This window comes from Garra rufa, chromosome 4 (assembly GCF_049309525.1).
Source record: "Garra rufa chromosome 4, GarRuf1.0, whole genome shotgun sequence".
Classification (NCBI taxonomy): Eukaryota; Metazoa; Chordata; class Actinopteri; order Cypriniformes; family Cyprinidae; genus Garra; species Garra rufa.
In genome coordinates, this window is record NC_133364.1 from 40,637,740 (window position 1) to 40,658,418 (window position 20,679).

The following is a 20,679-nucleotide window of genomic DNA, read 5'->3' on the forward strand; positions in this document are numbered from 1 at the left end:
ATCAGTAATTTTAATATTGATTACTCCTGCCCTGAGAGCAGCTGCAGTTCAGTAAAAATATCAGTAATTTTAATATTGATTACTCCTGCCCTGAGAGCAGCACAGTTCAGTAAAATATCAGTAATTTTAATATTGATTACTCCTGCCCTGAGAGCAGCACAGTTCAGTAAAATATCAGTAATTTTAATATTGATTACTTCTGCCCTGAGAGCAGCGTACAGTTCAGTAAAAATATCAGTAATTTTAATATTGATTACTTCTGCCCTGAGAGCAGCGTACAGTTCAGTAAAAATATCAGTATTTAATATTGATTACTCCTGCCCTGAGAGCAGCGTACAGTTCAGTAAAAATATCAGTAATTTTAATATTGATTACTCCTGTCCTGAGAGCAGCACAGTTCAGTAAAATATCAGTATTTAATATTGATTACTCCTGTCCTGAGAGCAGCACAGTTCAGTAAAAATATCAGTAATTTTAATATTGATTACTCCTGCCCTGAGAGCAGCTGCAGTTCAGTAAAAATATCAGTAATTTTAATATTGATTACTCCTGCCCTGAGAGCAGCTACAGTTCAGTAAAATATCAGTAATTTTAATATTGATTACTCCTGCCCTGAGAGCAGCTGCAGTTCAGTAAAAATATCAGTAATTTTAATATTGATTACTCCTGCCCTGAGAGCAGCACAGTTCAGTAAAAATATCAGTAATTTTAATATTGATTACTTCTGCCCTGAGAGCAGCTGCAGTTCAGTAAAAATATCAGTAATTTTAATATTGATTACTCCTGCCCTGAGAGCAGCTGCAGTTCAGTAAAAATATCAGTATTTAATATTGATTACTCCTGTCCTGAGAGCAGCTGCAGTTCAGTAAAAATATCAGTATTTAATATTGATTACTCCTGCCCTGAGAGCAGCCGCAGTTCAGTAAAAATATCAGTAATTTTAATATTGATTACTCCTGCCCTGAGAGCAGCTGCAGTTCAGGTAAAAATATCAGTAATTTTAATATTGATTACTCCTGCCCTGAGAGCAGCACAGTTCAGTAAAAATATCAGTAATTTTAATATTGATTACTCCTGCCCTGAGAGCAGCTACAGTTCAGTAAAATATCAGTAATTTTAATATTGATTACTCCTGCCCTGAGAGCAGCTGCAGTTCAGTAAAAATATCAGTAATTTTAATATTGATTACTCCTGCCCTGAGAGCAGCACAGTTCAGTAAAAATATCAGTAATTTTAATATTGATTACTCCTGCCCTGAGAGCAGCTGCAGTTCAGTAAAAATATCAGTAATTTTAATATTGATTACTCCTGCCCTGAGAGCAGCTACAGTTCAGTAAAATATCAGTAATTTTAATATTGATTACTCCTGCCCTGAGAGCAGCTGCAGTTCAGTAAAAATATCAGTAATTTTAATATTGATTACTCCTGCCCTGAGAGCAGCACAGTTCAGTAAAATATCAGTAATTTTAATATTGATTACTCCTGCCCTGAGAGCAGCTGCAGTTCAGTAAAATATCAGTAATTTTAATATTGATTACTTCTGCCCTGAGAGCAGCGTACAGTTCAGTAAAAATATCAGTAATTTTAATATTGATTACTTCTGCCCTGAGAGCAGCGTACAGTTCAGTAAAAATATCAGTATTTAATATTGATTACTCCTGCCCTGAGAGCAGCGTACAGTTCAGTAAAAATATCAGTAATTTTAATATTGATTACTCCTGTCCTGAGAGCAGCACAGTTCAGTAAAATATCAGTATTTAATATTGATTACTCCTGTCCTGAGAGCAGCACAGTTCAGTAAAAATATCAGTAATTTTAATATTGATTACTCCTGCCCTGAGAGCAGCTGCAGTTCAGTAAAAATATCAGTAATTTTAATATTGATTACTCCTGCCCTGAGAGCAGCTGCAGTTCAGTAAAAATATCAGTATTTAATATTGATTACTCCTGTCCTGAGAGCAGCTGCAGTTCAGTAAAATATCAGTATTTAATATTGATTACTCCTGTCCTGAGAGCAGCTGCAGTTCAGTAAAATATCAGTATTTAATATTGATTACTCCTGTCCTGAGAGCAGCACAGTTCAGTAAAAATATCAGTAATTTTAATATTGATTACTCCTGCCCTGAGAGCAGCTGCAGTTCAGTAAAAATATCAGTAATTTTAATATTGATTACTCCTGCCCTGAGAGCAGCTGCAGTTCAGTAAAAATATCAGTAATTTTAATATTGATTACTCCTGCCCTGAGAGCAGCGTACAGTTCAGTAAAAATATCAGTATTTAATATTGATTACTCCTGCCCTGAGAGCAGCGTACAGTTCAGTAAAAATATCAGTAATTTTAATATTGATTACTCCTGCCCTGAGAGCAGCGTACAGTTCAGTAAAAATATCAGTAATTTTAATATTGATTACTCCTGCCCTGAGAGCAGCTGCAGTTCAGTAAAATATCAGTAATTTTAATATTGATTACTCCTGTCCTGAGAGCAGCTGCAGTTCAGTAAAAATATCAGTAATTTTAATATTGATTACTTCTGCCCTGAGAGCAGCGTACAGTTCAGTAAAAATATCAGTATTTAATATTGATTACTCCTGCCCTGAGAGCAGCGTACAGTTCAGTAAAAATATCAGTAATTTTAATATTGATTACTCCTGCCCTGAGAGCAGCTGCAGTTCAGTAAAAATATCAGTAATTTTAATATTGATTACTCCTGCCCTGAGAGCAGCGTACAGTTCAGTAAAATATCAGTAATTTTAATATTGATTACTTCTGCCCTGAGAGCAGCGTACAGTTCAGTAAAAATATCAGTATTTAATATTGATTACTCCTGCCCTGAGAGCAGCACAGTTCAGTAAAAATATCAGTATTTAATATTGATTACTCCTGTCCTGAGAGCAGCTGCAGTTCAGTAAAAATATCAGTATTTAATATTGATTACTCCTGCCCTGAGAGCAGCACAGTTCAGTAAAAATATCAGTATTTAATATTGATTACTCCTGCCCTGAGAGCAGCACAGTTCAGTAAAAATATCAGTATTTAATATTGATTACTCCTGCCCTGAGAGCAGCTGCAGTTCAGTAAAAATATCAGTAATTAATATTGATTACTCCTGCCCTGAGAGCAGCGTACAGTTCAGTAAAAATATCAGTAATTTTAATATTGATTACTCCTGCCCTGAGAGCAGCTACAGTTCAGTAAAATATCAGTATTTAATATTGATTACTCCTGCCCTGAGAGCAGCGTACAGTTCAGTAAAAATATCAGTAATTTTAATATTGATTACTCCTGCCCTGAGAGCAGCTACAGTTCAGTAAAATATCAGTAATTTTAATATTGATTACTCCTGCCCTGAGAGCAGCTGCAGTTCAGTAAAAATATCAGTAATTTTAATATTGATTACTCCTGCCCTGAGAGCAGCACAGTTCAGTAAAAATATCAGTAATTTTAATATTGATTACTTCTGCCCTGAGAGCAGCTGCAGTTCAGTAAAAATATCAGTAATTTTAATATTGATTACTCCTGCCCTGAGAGCAGCTGCAGTTCAGTAAAAATATCAGTAATTTTAATATTGATTACTCCTGCCCTGAGAGCAGCACAGTTCAGTAAAAATATCAGTAATTTTAATATTGATTACTTCTGCCCTGAGAGCAGCTGCAGTTCAGTAAAAATATCAGTAATTTTAATATTGATTACTTCTGCCCTGAGAGCAGCCGCAGTTCAGTAAAAATATCAGTAATTTTAATATTGATTACTCCTGTCCTGAGAGCAGCTGCAGTTCAGTAAAATATCAGTAATTTTAACATTGATTACTCCTGCCCTGAGAGCAGCTGCAGTTCAGTAAAATATCAGTAATTTTAACATTGATTACTCCTGCCCTGAGAGCAGCTGCAGTTCAGTAAAAATATCAGTAATTTTAATATTGATTACTCCTGCCCTGAGAGCAGCTGCAGTTCAGTAAAATATCAGTAATTTTAATATTGATTACTCCTGCCCTGAGAGCAGCTGCAGTTCAGTAAAATATCAGTAATTTTAACATTGATTACTCCTGCCCTGAGAGCAGCTGCAGTTCAGTAAAAATATCAGTAATTTTAATATTGATTACTCCTGCCCTGAGAGCAGCTGCAGTTCAGTAAAATATCAGTATTTAATATTGATTACTCCTGTCCTGAGAGCAGCACAGTTCAGTAAAATATCAGTATTTAATATTGATTACTCCTGCCCTGAGAGCAGCTGCAGTTCAGTAAAAATATCAGTAATTTTAATATTGATTACTCCTGCCCTGAGAGCAGCTGCAGTTCAGTAAAATATCAGTATTTAATATTGATTACTCCTGTCCTGAGAGCAGCACAGTTCAGTAAAATATCAGTATTTAATATTGATTACTCCTGTCCTGAGAGCAGCACAGTTCAGTAAAATATCAGTATTTAATATTGATTACTCCTGTCCTGAGAGCAGCTGCAGTTCAGTAAAATATCAGTATTTAATATTGATTACTCCTGCCCTGAGAGCAGCTGCAGTTCAGTAAAATATCAGTATTTAATATTGATTACTCCTGCCCTGAGAGCAGCTGCAGTTCAGTAAAAATATCAGTAATTTTAATATTGATTACTCCTGTCCTGAGAGCAGCTGCAGTTCAGTAAAAATATCAGTATTTAATATTGATTACTCCTGCCCTGAGAGCAGCTGCAGTTCAGTAAAATATCAGTATTTAATATTGATTACTCCTGCCCTGAGAGCAGCTGCAGTTCAGTAAAAATATCAGTAATTTTAATATTGATTACTCCTGCCCTGAGAGCAGCTGCAGTTCAGTAAAATATCAGTAATTTTAATATTGATTACTCCTGCCCTGAGAGCAGCTGCAGTTCAGTAAAATATCAGTATTTAATATTGATTACTCCTGCCCTGAGAGCAGCTGCAGTTCAGTAAAAATATCAGTAATTTTAATATTGATTACTCCTGCCCTGAGAGCAGCTGCAGTTCAGTAAAAATATCAGTAATTTTAATATTGATTACTCCTGTCCTGAGAGCAGCACAGTTCAGTAAAATATCAGTATTTAATATTGATTACTCCTGCCCTGAGAGCAGCACAGTTCAGTAAAATATCAGTATTTAATATTGATTACTCCTGCCCTGAGAGCAGCTGCAGTTCAGTAAAAATATCAGTAATTTTAATATTGATTACTCCTGTCCTGAGAGCAGCACAGTTCAGTAAAATATCAGTATTTAATATTGATTACTCCTGCCCTGAGAGCAGCTGCAGTTCAGTAAAAATATCAGTAATTTTAATATTGATTACTCCTGTCCTGAGAGCAGCACAGTTCAGTAAAAATATCAGTATTTAATATTGATTACTCCTGCCCTGAGAGCAGCTGCAGTTCAGTAAAAATATCAGTAATTTTAATATTGATTACTCCTGCCCTGAGAGCAGCTGCAGTTCAGTAAAATATCAGTAATTTTAATATTGATTACTCCTGTCCTGAGAGCAGCTGCAGTTCAGTAAAAATATCAGTAATTTTAATATTGATTACTTCTGCCCTGAGAGCAGCACAGTTCAGTAAAAATATCAGTAATTTTAATATTGATTACTCCTGTCCTGAGAGCAGCTGCAGTTCAGTAAAAATATCAGTAATTTTAATATCGATTACTCCTGTCCTGAGAGCAGCTGCAGTTCAGTAAAAATATCAGTAATTTTAATATTGATTACTCCTGCCCTGAGAGCAGCTGCAGTTCAGTAAAATATCAGTAATTTTAATATCGATTACTCCTGCCCTGAGAGCAGCACAGTTCAGTAAAAATATCAGTAATTTTAATATTGATTACTCCTGTCCTGAGAGCAGCTGCAGTTCAGTAAAAATATCAGTAATTTTAATATTGATTACTCCTGTCCTGAGAGCAGCTGCAGTTCAGTAAAAATATCAGTATTTAATATTGATTACTCCTGCCCTGAGAGCAGCACAGTTCAGTAAAAATATCAGTAATTTTAATATCGATTACTCCTGTCCTGAGAGCAGCACAGTTCAGTAAAAATATCAGTAATTTTAATATTGATTACTCCTGTCCTGAGAGCAGCACAGTTCAGTAAAAATATCAGTAATTTTAATATTGATTACTCCTGTCCTGAGAGCAGCACAGTTCAGTAAAATATCAGTAATTTTAATATTGATTACTCCTGCCCTGAGAGCAGCTGCAGTTCAGTAAAAATATCAGTATTTAATATTGATTACTCCTGCCCTGAGAGCAGCTGCAGTTCAGTAAAATATCAGTATTTAATATTGATTACTCCTGTCCTGAGAGCAGCTGCAGTTCAGTAAAAATATCAGTATTTAATATTGATTACTCCTGTCCTGAGAGCAGCACAGTTCAGTAAAAATATCAGTATTTAATATTGATTACTCCTGTCCTGAGAGCAGCACAGTTCAGTAAAAATATCAGTATTTAATATTGATTACTCCTGTCCTGAGAGCAGCACAGTTCAGTAAAAATATCAGTATTTAATATTGATTACTCCTGCCCTGAGAGCAGCGTACAGTTCAGTAAAAATATCAGTATTTAATATTGACTACTTCTGCCCTGAGAGCAGCGTACAGTTCAGTAAAAATATCAGTATTTAATATTGATTACTTCTGCCCTGAGAGCAGCATACAGTTCAGTAAAAATATCAGTATTTAATATTGACTACTTCTGCCCTGAGAGCAGCATACAGTTCAGTAAAAATATCAGTATTTAATATTGATTACTCCTGCCCTGAGAGCAGCGTACAGTTCAGTAAAATATCAGTAATTTTAATATTGATTACTCCTGCCCTGAGAGCAGCGTACAGTTCAGTAAAATATCAGTAATTTTAATATTGATTACTCCTGCCCTGAGAGCAGCGTACAGTTCAGTAAAAATATCAGTATTTAATATTGATTACTCCTGCCCTGAGAGCAGCGTACAGTTCAGTAAAATATCAGTAATTTTAATATTGATTACTCCTGCCCTGAGAGCAGCTGCAGTTCAGTAAAATATCAGTAATTTTAATATTGATTACTCCTGCCCTGAGAGCAGCGTACAGTTCAGTAAAATATCAGTAATTTTAATATTGATTACTCCTGCCCTGAGAGCAGCAGCAGTTCAGTAAAAATATCAGTATTTAATATTGACTACTTCTGCCCTGAGAGCAGCTGCAGTTCAGTAAAAATATCAGTATTTAATATTGATTACTCCTGTCCTGAGAGCAGCTGCAGTTCAGTAAAAATATCAGTATTTAATATTGATTACTCCTGCCCTGAGAGCAGCGTACAGTTCAGTAAAAATATCAGTATTTAATATTGATTACTCCTGTCCTGAGAGCAGCTGCAGTTCAGTAAAAATATCAGTAATTTTAATATTGATTACCCCTCCCCATCGGTAGCCTTAAAGCGGTGCATTTCAAAATACTTCACGAAATTTATCCATGTAAAGTAGCTCTTTCTGAATTCATGGATATTGATAATACCTGCAGTTTCTGTAACACACATGAGGAAGACTTGTGTCATTTGTTTTATAATTGTGAATTGTCTCTTAGTTTTTGTCTGATGTTAGCACATTTCTATTCTGCAAAGAAATGATAATTATATGCTTTCTTTAAAAGATGTTATCGGTACTTATTATCATAAAAGTAAAATGATTGAGTACGTTGTTAACTTTTAAAATTTTCAAGGCAAATATTATATTCATAAACAGAAATTTGCTAAATGCATACCAAAATGTAATTTATTTTGATCAGAAATAGAACTTTTTTAAAAGTCTTTAAGACAAATGAATACATTTGTTGTTACATTTCACGGAGAACTTTTTTTCTGGTTATGCACCCACAATATAATTTTTGTTGTATATTTAAGGGAAAAGGAAGAAATTTTTAACTATTGTTTAGTTGTTTCTAGGTTTTAATTTAGTTTTTGTTTATTTATTTACTTTTTATTTATGCATTTATTTATTTATTTTTCTCTCTATGGTATTAGTTTATTTAATTTTTTTTATTATTATTATTTTCCCCCCTCTTATTACATATTGTATTACTGTATACAGATTAAGCTTGTATTTTGTGTATCTGGAATTCAATTTCAATATTTTTGTTATGTCCAATTATTTAAAAAAAAAAAGAAGAAAAAAAAAAAAGAAGAATCCCGATGTTGTACACATGTGCAAGAATGGCGGAAGTATGTTGTGTCGGGGATGTAAACAAAACAGTTTGTATTAAATAATACAAATTAAACCTAGGTCATCTTTCATATGGAACTAATTACATTCGAACAGCCGGTAAAACGCTTGCTTTGGTTGATTAAAGTTAAGAAAATGGTAATTGGTAATAAAACATTTAAACCTTGCCCTATTTGTTTGTGTAATGAAATAAATTCACGTTTATTATAATCGATTTTGACATAGCTTACACAAGATCAGATTTAGACGGACAATTAAGTTTTGTTATTGTAAAAGTAACACTTAGCATGTTTTCATTTTTATCAAATTCTCTAAAGATATGTCCACAAATGTGAACATTGCTAACCATATTATCATTATTTTAATATGTGTTAATACTATTTAATATGTTGGATGTGTGACGTGTTTGAACATGGGCGTGGCGTCTGGCGTCACACTTGGATGTGGGCGGGGTTGGATGTCCACCGCAGGCTGCAGCGAGACGCTACTCTCCTCACGTCCAAATTTCCTGACCCCGCCTCTGCTTCAATTTCATTGGTTGAATCTGTAAACCAATCATTTTCCTTTCTGCCCTCAGAACATGTTTGAGTAAGCAAAACTCCCATCTGCTGTTTATGAATGGTTATGGCGATTCATGTTACATTTGCATATTGTATTTTATGAATGAAAGTAAAACTGGCGAGGTGAAGATCTGTCTTGCTTTATTTAATGTTACAACAGGATAGTTAAATATAGGCTGTGTGTGGGGAAAAAAAAGTGCGTGAGATAAGACCACACAAAACGGTCTAAACATATACATTTGGACTATATTTTTTAAATACATACATTTATATGTATTTTATATGTATTTAAATTTGAAAGTAAAATAAATTACAATATTTATTTATGTTATATCATAAAATGCGTGACCCTGCCGTTGATTTGCTTTGATGACGTTCCAGGGCATTCCAAATGAGCGATTATTGTCAGCGAAGTCCACTTCAACGGATATACCGTGCTAAGGGAGTAGGGAGCAGTGAACACTGCGTAGGGACCCTGTCGATCGGAACGCACCTCTGGATACTATTGCTGGCGCGCACAATGATGACGCAGTGAATAGTGATGATTCTCTCTGACCAATCAGCAGTCTGCTGTGTTTTCACGTCACATTTTAGTATCGCCTCAGCTCGCTTGGAACCTCGCCGGAGGTGGTACGAAAAAAAGTACCTGGAAGCCGGTACAGGTACAACTTTTACACAGTGGAAAACCAAACAAACTTCCCTTCCTAATCCAAACACTCACAACTCATTCAAACTCATCTATCTATCTGTCTGTCTGTCTGTCTATCTATCTATCTATCTATCTATCTATCTATCTATCTATCTATCTATCTATCTATCTAATGTTTAAAGTTTAAAACTGCTTTAAACTAAACTATTTCGGACTAAAAACCATCAAACTTGAAACTTTAAAAACATTCACTCATAATTCCAATATCATGTCTGAAATATGAAAAGGACCTTGTTATATTTTGGAAAATCAATTCTTTAGATTAACAATTAAAATTTCACTTTAAGCTGTTACCTGGATTGTTCTCTAACTCTTGAGCCTGATGGTTGTAGTTCATCTCCCTCAGGATGTCCACCGTGATCTTCTCAGCTTCTTGGTGTCCGAAATGCTTTATCATCAGATCCACTGTGTCAGGAGCGTCTGCCTTCTCCAGACCAGCAGCTGAAACGCCTTTATACTTTAAGTGCCATTTAAATGTCTTCAGTTCATCTGTGTCTAGATCATCCAGAGCGGCCACAAGCTGCTCTGAAACAGACGCCATCACCCTTCACTGCTTCACTCCTACAGGACAAGCAGAAAAAGAGCATCATTTTTATTACTTGTTCCTTCCCTGAACTGGCATTTAAAAAAAAAAAACTGAAACTCATTTCCTGGAAAACAAGTGAAACCAGTATTTCAAGAGGCATGAGACACGCTCTGTGTCAAGCACACACATGTTATAGCTGAGGTATGCAGTAGAATGAGAAATTACAGGTTCAATAATAAACAGACAGAAGTAACACAGATAAACATGCCATTTATTTATTAGATTTGACACTTTTGTTCAAAGCGATTTGCAAATAAGAAATATGAGCAGTTTCTCATGAAGGACATTATTATTTATAAAAACTGCAATATTTCATACTGTTCTGTGTAACTTCTAGTGATTGTATTCAAAAGATTGTCATTTTAAACAAAAATACGCTTCAGTTTTTTAAATGACTAAAGTTAGTAATCATTTAACAATTGTTTTTTCTCCTGCTTGATGGATATTGAAGAGCGATGTTCAGAAGCTGCGATCACGGAGCTTAATCAGCTATCTTGGTTCCAAACCTTTGAACTGGTTTGTGTATTTTGTGAACTGATTGTGTGTACATTTTGTGTGTATTTTACATTTACTGCTTAATATAACAAAAAAGAAGTTATAGTGATATCATTATATACATGTGATATAGTAAAGGGAAATGCTGGACCTCAAGGTGTTTGAAGGTGTCCTGGTGATATTCAATGAGAGTGTTCATTTGACCAAAGTGGTCATACTTTCTGGTTCTAGTAAGAACTCTAGCTGCTGCATTTTGGACCAGCTGGAGTTTATCAAGTGTGCAGAACAACCACCCAATAAAGCATTACAATAATCTATCCTTGAGGTCATGAACACATGAATTAATGTTTCAGCATTTGACATTGATAGCATAGGTCGTAATTTCAATATATTTTTTAGATGAAAAAAATGTGGTTTCCCTTCAGATAAGTACCTTGTGTTACACGCATTTGCCTGTAGATACAAGATATTTACAATGTATGTACCAATTAAGTACACATACTGTAATATAAAGTAATGTTATAGTAATGTTCGTTCTTGTTTCTTTTTATATATATATATTGGCAAGATGAGCTGTAGCCGTTCCTGTTAAGACTTCAGTAAGTCGCATCAAGCGCTCGTCTACTACGGGTCGTGCTGCTGTTTTTCATAGTTTGGTTCTTCACAAATATAATTTGTTTTGCTTTGGGTTTTTGTGTGTGATGACCAAAGTTCAACTGTTTGAGCTGAATTGGTAGTGTGTCCTCCATTTAAAGCCTACTAAAGTGATTCTGTTTAATTGCCAGTGCTGAGGACGCTACATCATTCCATTAGTTGATCTTTTGAGTCATTAAATGTGATTTTGTTTTCTTTTGTCATTTATATATTGGTTGGTGGGGAAGGTACAAAGTTTTTGATTATGGATGTGTAGTAAAATCTTTTTCTTATTGTGAATTTCTATTATTGCTTCTGTAATTAAACTTGTCAATTTATGAGGAGTGCTATATTCATTTAACATTACTTTTCCATATATTTTTTTTCCTTTTTCCTTTCCGTTACTTTTACATATATATTTTGTTTTGTTGGAATCACGTCCCATCAATTCCCAGGGTGGCGTAGTTGTAGCGGGTACAGGAGGTCTGCATCAGCTGACAGTTAAGCGTTCCCAGCAATCTGTAGAATGGTGAAATAAACACAGGACAAAGACGTGCGTGTGATCATTTCTTGTATTGCTGGGTTATCTCACTATTTTCCAAAATGCTCACATCAGTGCAACTGCAAACATCATAACATGCATTATGTACAACACATTGCCTCTTTATGTGAATGTTCACTGTTTCAGTCTCTTTACAAAGTATTTACAAAGCATTTCCATGAAGATCTGTCCATTAGCCAATCACTGTGTTACTCATTTGCATATTCACATGCTATTCGGTGTCACATCACTCTGAGTTTCACTTAAATTCAACTGTATTAAATACGTATTCAAACGTGACATTCTCTGAATGTTTTACCCATTTTAGATCGACCACATGCAGTTTTAAAGAAAACTAAACATTAGAGGAACTGATATATGAACATATCTGAGCATATTCACCTTCAGTATTTAGTATTACAAAGCATACATCACTTCCAATTGCGGATTAACATTACGAATTCAGTTAATGATTAAACATGTAAAACTTTACCAAAACAAACCAATCTAAAGCACTTGATAAGCACAAACATGTATTCTATCAACATTCATACAGACTGACACTTTAAACAGTTGACTAACCTGTAGAATGGTGAAATAAACACAGGACAAAGACGTGCGTGTGATCATTTCTTGTATTGCTGGGTTATAACCAGCAGCCCAGCAAATGCCTTGCAACACACCGCACTCCCACAGCGCCCTCTATTGGTCTAGTGGAACCATCATTCCCTTAATACATTTATACATGTAGAAACAATATTAGTGTCTTCAATTGTGAAGAACCAACAATTGGGGCATCACACTCTCCCCACCACAAAAGGTGAAACTCTTAACTTTTCTTATAGTCTATATATAACTAATAATTTGGAACCATAACTGTAATTGGCACTACTTGGTATGGATTACTGACATGGCCCACCCATGTATGTGCAGATGTGGGTGTCAAGGGTAGTGACTGAATTGTGTTTGCTGTTATTGTGTTTAATGTAGGCCATGTTTGGAATGCAGGTTGCCCGAGGAAGGGGTAAGTCATTCTTTGAGCCGGTCGTCTTTCTCTGAGTGACCTTCTGCTTGCTCTGCAGGGTTCTTGCTGCAGTGGTTCTTCCTCTTGGTCTTCAGTGGTCTGCTCTTCTTGTGGGCCTTCATCCTCTGACTCCAGGCCTTGTGCTGACTTCCAGCTCTCCACAGGTAGTAAGTTATCTTCTGGAAGGTCAGCATCCTGAGATATGCACTCTGGTTCTGTCGGTAATTGTCCCAAAGTTCCTCTTGTGCAAGCCCTCTGTGAATCATCTCTCTCCATAGTGTCAGGTCCATTCAGTCCTCCCTGGAACAGCCCACTTTCTGGATCCTCTCCTTCACATACTGAAGGTTTTGGATTGCTTATTCTTCTCCAGTAGTATCCTTCCCCTTCATCAGAGCTTCACCTCTTTTTTTAGGCACTTCCTGACTCTTTGGATCCAGGCTCTCCGGTGTTGGTAAGTCATTCACAAGCAGGAGGTGGTTTCGGTGCAATGTTCTGATCTTGCGCTCATCATTTTCAGGATGCACTTTGTATACGAAGTTATCACCTAACTGCTCCTTCACAACATAAATGGTAGGCTCCCAGTAAGAGCGCAGCTTTCCGGGGCCACCTCGCTGACTCAAATTCCTCACCAAGACGCGATCTCCAGGTCTTAAAATGATACAGCTGGCTTTCTGATCGTAGTATTCTTTATTGCGCAGACTCCTCTGCTTGCTACTCTGTGCTGCAATCCTATAGGCTTCAGTCATCCGATCTGCCCAGCGCTTAGCATATTCACATGGAGTGGTGAATCCATCTTCCTGCACCAGCCCAAACAATAAGTCAACGGGGAGTCGCGGATGACGACCATACATTAGGTAGAAGGGAGAGTATCCCGTTGACTCATGTTTGGTGCAATTATAAGCGTGGATCGCCTTCGGCAGATGTTCCTTCCAGCACTGCTTGTCCTTTTCAGTCAGCGTCCGTAACATCTGGAGCAAAGTTCGGTTCAGTCTCTCTACAGGATTACCTTGGGGGTGGTATGGGGTAGTCCTGGAGCGACCCATGCCAGAGAGCTTCTGCAGGGTGTGGAAGAGGGAGTTCTCAAACTCGCGCCCCTGGTCATGGTGTAGCCTTGCGGGGAACCCAAAACGAGGTATGAAGTCGTTGAATATTTTCTCGGCTGCAGTCTTCCCAGATTTGTTCCTGGTCGGATAGGCCTGAGCAAATCTGGTGAAATGGTCGATTACCATAAGAATATATTCATACCCTCCGCGACTGGCCTCTAGGTGCAAGTAATCAATACACACCAATTCCAGGGGTGTGCTTGAGGTGATTCCTCCCATTGATGCATGCTGATGTGTTACAGGCTTTTTCTGTGTTATGCATGGACACTGGCGTGTCACATACTCCTCCACACTCCTCCGCATCCCAGGCCAGTAGAACCTCTCTCGAGCCAACTGCAATACTTTTTCTGTCCCGACATGACTCATGTGGTTAAGCAGCTGCTGAAGGACCATCTGCCGATACTTTGCAGGCAGTACCAGTTGACGTCTTTGTGTCGTTCTCCTATACAGGATGTTGTTTTCTAGGACCAGCTTGTGCCATTCCCTTAGCAACTTCATTGTGTCACTAGCTGCCATTCGCCGAACATCAGGGGTCACCATTTTACCAGCTTCCTTCAATTCAACTACTGGCCCGATCACCAGATCCTCCCGCTGTGCTCTACCCAATTCGTCAGGACTGATGGCTGGTGCGAACTGGTCATGGAGTGTGACTGTGTAAGCCGCTCTCAAGTTTAGAGCTGCCACCCAGGCTACATCGCTATTCTTGGACATCATGTTACCCTCCCAGGTTGCTTGGATGGCACTTTGTGACAGGCCCTCTGTGCACTCACTGATATATCTGTCCATGTCCAGGGGACAACGTGACAACATGTCGGCATCATTGTTACTCTTGCCGGGACGGTATTTGATCTCAAAACGGAAATATGCCAGTTCCCCCACCCAACGATAACCAGCTGCATTTAACTTTGCTGAACTCATCACGTAGGTGAGAGGGTTATTGTCAGTATAAATTGTAAAGTACGGAGCATAGAAGAGGTAGTCGCAAAACTTTTCGCACACAGCCCACTTTAGTGCGAGAAATTCCAGCTTACCGGAATGGAGTCGGTAGTTTTTCTCAGCAGGCGACAATGTCCTCGAGCCATAGGCAATGACCCATAATCTTCCTTCCTGCCTCTGATAAAGCACTCCTCCTAATCCTTGCTCTGAAGCATCGGTGTGCAGTACAAACGGTGCATCGAAGTCAGGATATGCAAGCACAGGTGGGTTGGTAAGGGCATCAATGAGTGTGTCCAAGCTCTGCTGGTGTTCAGCTTTCCACACAACCGGATGTCGAGAGGGCAGCTGCGGGCTCCTCTTCCTTTCCTTCTTCCTTCCTACTTGTGATGAAGTTTCTGCTGGGTTGGCCTGAAGCAGCTCATAAATAGGTTTAGCTAACCTAGCAAAATCTTGAATGTAACTTCTGTAATAACTCAGGAAGCCCACAAGACGGCGAACTTCTCCAACGTTTTGAGGTGTTTTGTCACGGAGTACCCTCACAGCCTCCAGATCTTTTGGATCCACTCTTACTCCATCTGCTGACACAAGACGACCCAGGTACCGGACCTCTTGCTTAAACAACTCACACTTAGTTGGACGCAGCTTGACTCCATGCTGCCGGAGGACCCTAAACACAACTCGCAATTTCTCTACATGCTCTTCAAAGGATTTGGCAAAGCAGAGAACATCATCCAAGTAGGGCAGGCAACACTCATCACGGATGGAATCTAACATTTCTTCCATACTCCGCTGAAAAGCGGCGGGGGCATTCGATAGGGGTCACAAATGCTGTCAAGTGCCTCGACCCTTCGGCCATAAACCCCTGGTGATAAGCCTTTCCCTGATCGAGTATGGAGAACCAGCGATAACCACCCAAGGTGTTCATGAGATCCTGGATTCTGGGTAGGGGATGACGATCGGGAACAGTCTTCCTGTTAAGCTGTCGGTAGTCTATACATAGTCGTAGTGTGCCATCTTTTTTTCGGACGCACACTACTGGAGCAGCATAGGGTGAACGAGATTTCACTATCCAACCCTTGGCCAGCAAGTCCTGAACATACTCCTTAACTTCTTTTAAGAGTGGCTTGGGTATAGAAGTATAAGCCTTCTGCACAGGGATATCATCCTTCAAGCTCAGTGTCATCTGTAGGCTGGGGATGTTTCCAATGTCATTCTCATTACGAGCAAACACAGCTGACTCTTCATAAAGAAGTTGTCTCACAACTGCTTGATCACTTGATTTCAGGTGACTCAAGTCTACAGGAGGATGCCACTGTGTGTCGCCATCCTCTGGCTGTGCTAGCTGGGGTGAAGTAGTTCCATGTGAGTCAACTTGATCTGTCTGGATAATCTTAGCAATAGCTGCTATTTCCCCAAGTATGGCTCTTTTAGGAATGGTCACGTCATGCTTAGTGTGATTCCCAACTGGCACTCTTATATATGACTGTCCCCTTTTGTGAACCTCAATTAGTCCTTCTCCAAGGTCAAGATTTGCTAGTGGTGGGGTCTCACTTGGCTCAAACAGAACTGTGGGGTCAGACGTGTTGAAGTTAGGAGGTACCCTACATTTTACATTGTCGACCTGACCAGGCCGAATAGTGACACCTTGCGACCCTACCCTCACCCGAGCTGTGTCTGCATATACTTTATCTGCACGAATGAAGCCAACTGACACTTCAACTAGGTCATCTTGGGTATCTCCAGTGCTACTCATCAGGGAATGCAAGGTAGTAAGAACGCCTGCTTTATCTCTCGGTTCTGTGATTAACTCTGAGATCACATTAAACCCCAACAGAGGTCTCTCCAACTGTAGCTGACTGACCAGAAAGGGGACTTGAATAAAGTAGTGAGTGCCCTCATGTTCCGGTAAGCTTACAGTAGCTTCGACCCACCCACTAAATGGAATTACTTCCCCATTGATAGCGAACACTTCCAGACCAGCACTGGGTCCCACTATTTCAGATAAGGGGCGAACCTCATGTGTTGGTAGGTACTCTTTCCTCCAGTGTTGATCGATGATGCTCACCTGTGCTCCAGTGTCGAGAAGCATGTTTACTCGATGACCTTCAATTTCTCCTTCCAGTAGACACTTTTTCCCAACAAACTGGACGGTCTTTTCTCCTGTGTCCTCAGGTTGTCTTTTTTTGTGGTTTTCTGGCAGTACTACGCATGTGACTCCATAAACCAGCATTAACTGTATAGTTACGGCAGAGTGACCCTGAATCGGGGACTGCTGTCTCTGGTGTACTTTTTGGCCTTAAGTTAGGTGCTGATCTTTTTTGTCTGTTCAAGCAGCCAACAGCCCGGTGACCCTCCCCGCCACAAAAGAAACAGTGGCTGCAAGTCTCCTCTTTCCCCTGTTTAATGCAGTTAGGACAACCTGGCTTTCTCCGCTTTTCCGGTGCTCTAGCCATGCATTGACAATGCTGTTCTTTCTTCTTAGCCTGTTGCAGTGAATTGACTACATTTGTCAGTGCTTCTACTTGGGTGATAAGCTTGCGAATTTCTTTATCAGTCTGCTCAGTAGTCACAGATGCTGCCTTAATTTCTGAAACCCCTTCAACCTGGGCGCTTCGAGCATGAGTGGATTTAGGTCTTGGCAGTGACTGCAGCCGTTGCTGTCTCTCCTCCTCCTCACTTGTAACCTTTACAAGCTGTCTGAGAAGCATGTCATCAGTTACATCTCCTGTAGCAACGAGCTGTTTGAACTCACGACGAAGCTCACCATGCTTGGGCCCCAAACCTTGGCAAACCGTGTGGACAAATACCTCTTGTATGGTCTTAGCATCATACCTTATATCAGCAGTGCTGTGCTTGGAAGCAAACTGAATCTTTTGTTTAAGTCCAATAGCACGATAAAGAAACTGCTGTGGGTTTTCGTTTTCTTCTTGGCGAGCACACATCAAATTTTGGAACAGCTCAGTGCTACTCTTATCACCTAAGTGAGACTGTAGCAACCCTTTCAACTCTTGTACCGTCAAATCTTCTTTCTCCATTAACATCTCCTTGAAGTGACCAGGTTTAGTGATTTTCAGTACCCCTCTGATGATTTCACTCTCACTGAAATGTTCATGTAGACCTTCTTCAATTTGTCAGCATAAGTTGTTGAAGCTAATCTCAGAGGTAGAGTCACCTATCTTGTCTCCGTGCACTTTAAACTCTCTCCGTGAGAGATATGGAAGTTCTCTTCTAGCCATCTGGTCATCAGTACTGCGGGAGGGAGGGTAAGTCTGGAAAGGAAGTGGGAGACAGCTGGATTGTGGGGACATAACATTGGGATTTGTAGCTTGAATCTTTCGGCCAAGCTCCTCGTACATCTTCAACATCTGTTGATACTCAGTGTCTGCTGTGTACATGTGGGAATGGCTGGTATGTGTGTTTGTGTCAGATGTTGTGTGATCAGAATGACCCTGAGCTTCCCCTGTACTCAAGTCGTGAGTTTTATCTTTTTGCGCTGCTACATACTGGGACTGAGTAATTTTTGAAATTTTATCCCTTAGATCTAATAGCACCGCCATTCCCTCATCTTCCCTTCCCATCAGGCTTTTACAGCACAAAAACCCACTTACAAAATCAAAACATCCCTCTTCATCCCCCAGTTCTACTTGTGATTCTTCCCTTTCGTCGATTTTTTTTACAATGTTTTTAGCGATAAGGAAGAGTTCATCAGAAGGCAGTTCACATAGTGCTTTCCTGATCTCCCTCACCAGGTTTCTTCTCTCTTTTGCCATCGTACCGACCTCCGAACCACTGTTAGCGACAATCAAACAACAGCAAGGATTCCAGTCAGGGATCCACGGCAAGCTGGTCTTCGGATTCTTTCAGATGAGCTCCACTCCTCCAGCAGGTGGCGCTAATCTCGGACGAGCCCCCAAGAACTGTAGCGGGTACAGGAGGTCTGCATCAGCTGACAGTTAAGCATTCCCAGCAATCTGTAGAATGGTGAAATAAACACAGGACAAAGACGTGCGTGTGATCATTTCTTGTATTGCTGGGTTATCTCACTATTTTCCAAAATGCTCACATCAGTGCAACTGCAAACATCATAACATGCATTATGTACAACACATTGCCTCTTTATGTGAATGTTCACTGTTTCAGTCTCTTTACAAAGTATTTACGAAGCATTTCCATGAAGATCTGTCCATTAGCCAATCACTGTGTTACTCATTTGCATATTCACATGCTATTCGGTGTCACATCACTCTGAGTTTCACTTAAATTCAACTGTATTAAATACGTATTCAAACGTGACATTCTCTGAATGTTTTACCCATTTTAGATCGACCACATGCATTTTTAAAGTAAACTAAACATTAGAGGAACTGATATATGAACATATCTGAGCATATTCACCTTCAGTATTTAGTATTACAAAGCATACATCACTTCCAATTGCGGATTAACATTACGAATTCAGTTAATGATTAAACATGTAAAACTTTACCAAAACAAACCAATCTAAAGCACTTGATAAGCACAAACATGTATTCTATCAACATTCATACAGACTGACACTTTAAACAGTTGACTAACCTAGAATGGTGAAATAAACACAGGACAAAGACGTGCGTGTGATCATTTCTTGTATTGCTGGGTTATAACCAGCAGCCCAGCAAATGCCTTGCAACACACCGCACTCCCACAGCGCCCTCTATTGGTCTAGTGGAACCATCATTCCCTTAATACATTTATACATGTAGAAACAATATTAGTGTCTTCAATTGTGAAGAACCAACAATTGGGGCATCACATAGTCATTTAAGGTTATCCAAAAGTACTGCTCTGGTCACACAAACATCCACATGAAAACCAGGACCCCAAGTTTCCTAGAGTATAAACACTTGGTCTGTGTTCCTCCCATGATGCATGCTGTTGCCATCTCTTCCTCAGAAACACACACCCAGCTAATTACGTGATGTAAAAGAAAGCATGATTCATTAGATCAGAATGGGCGATACCGACACTGTGAACTCAAGTATGTGTTAGGCGCATGACACTAAAATAAGAAAACAACAAAAGAACCAAAACACAAATTATTTTATACTGAAAAACATTTATTTTTTCCTTCATAGCCTGGACAAGGGTTTCACAAACACACACGCACGCAAACGCCATGGAGGGAAACTGAAAAACATTAATTTTCTTTAATGAAAAACATACTGAAAAATAGTATGTTTTACTGAAAAACATTCTTTTTTTTCTTCTTAGCCTGGACAAGGGTTTCACAAGCTCGCTTTCGTTGTTTGGCCGCATGCCTCCTTCTGGCCAGAGCCTCCTCTTCTGCCTTGGTTCTTCTGGTTGCGGCAGCGCTTGAGGATGGCTGGCAGTCAAACACCCTCCATCTCTCCATCTCCTTCAAGGCTGCTTGCTTTCTTAAAGCTTTGTCCTTACTTCCAGCTGACAGGATGTTTTGACACATCTTCTGATCCACTGGCCCATGATTTATGTTTTCTCTATTGAGTCCTCTTTTGGGTCAGCATGGTGTGTTTCACAGTTTGGATGGCACTCAGAGTGCTGATGCTCATGCTGCCACTTTTTGAGTCAATGATTTCTGACATGTAACTGAAAGATGACTCAATCAGTGGCCCATGGAACACAGACAATGCTGTCTGTGCTGTTTTGGTGAGTGCTGGGTACCTTCCTGAATCAGAAACATCTGCCCACCAGCTGACAGCATCTTCTCCATCAGTGAATGTTGACAGGCTCTGGTCCATACCATACTGGAGAATCTAAGGCAAGATAAGAACTATTTAATTATCCCACCAGGGACATTTAACCTCCACAGAAGCAAGATATAGGGTTAAAAATTAAACAACAACAGTAAACATCAAAAGCATCCATACACGTCACACCGTGCAGGGAGAGGAGCCAG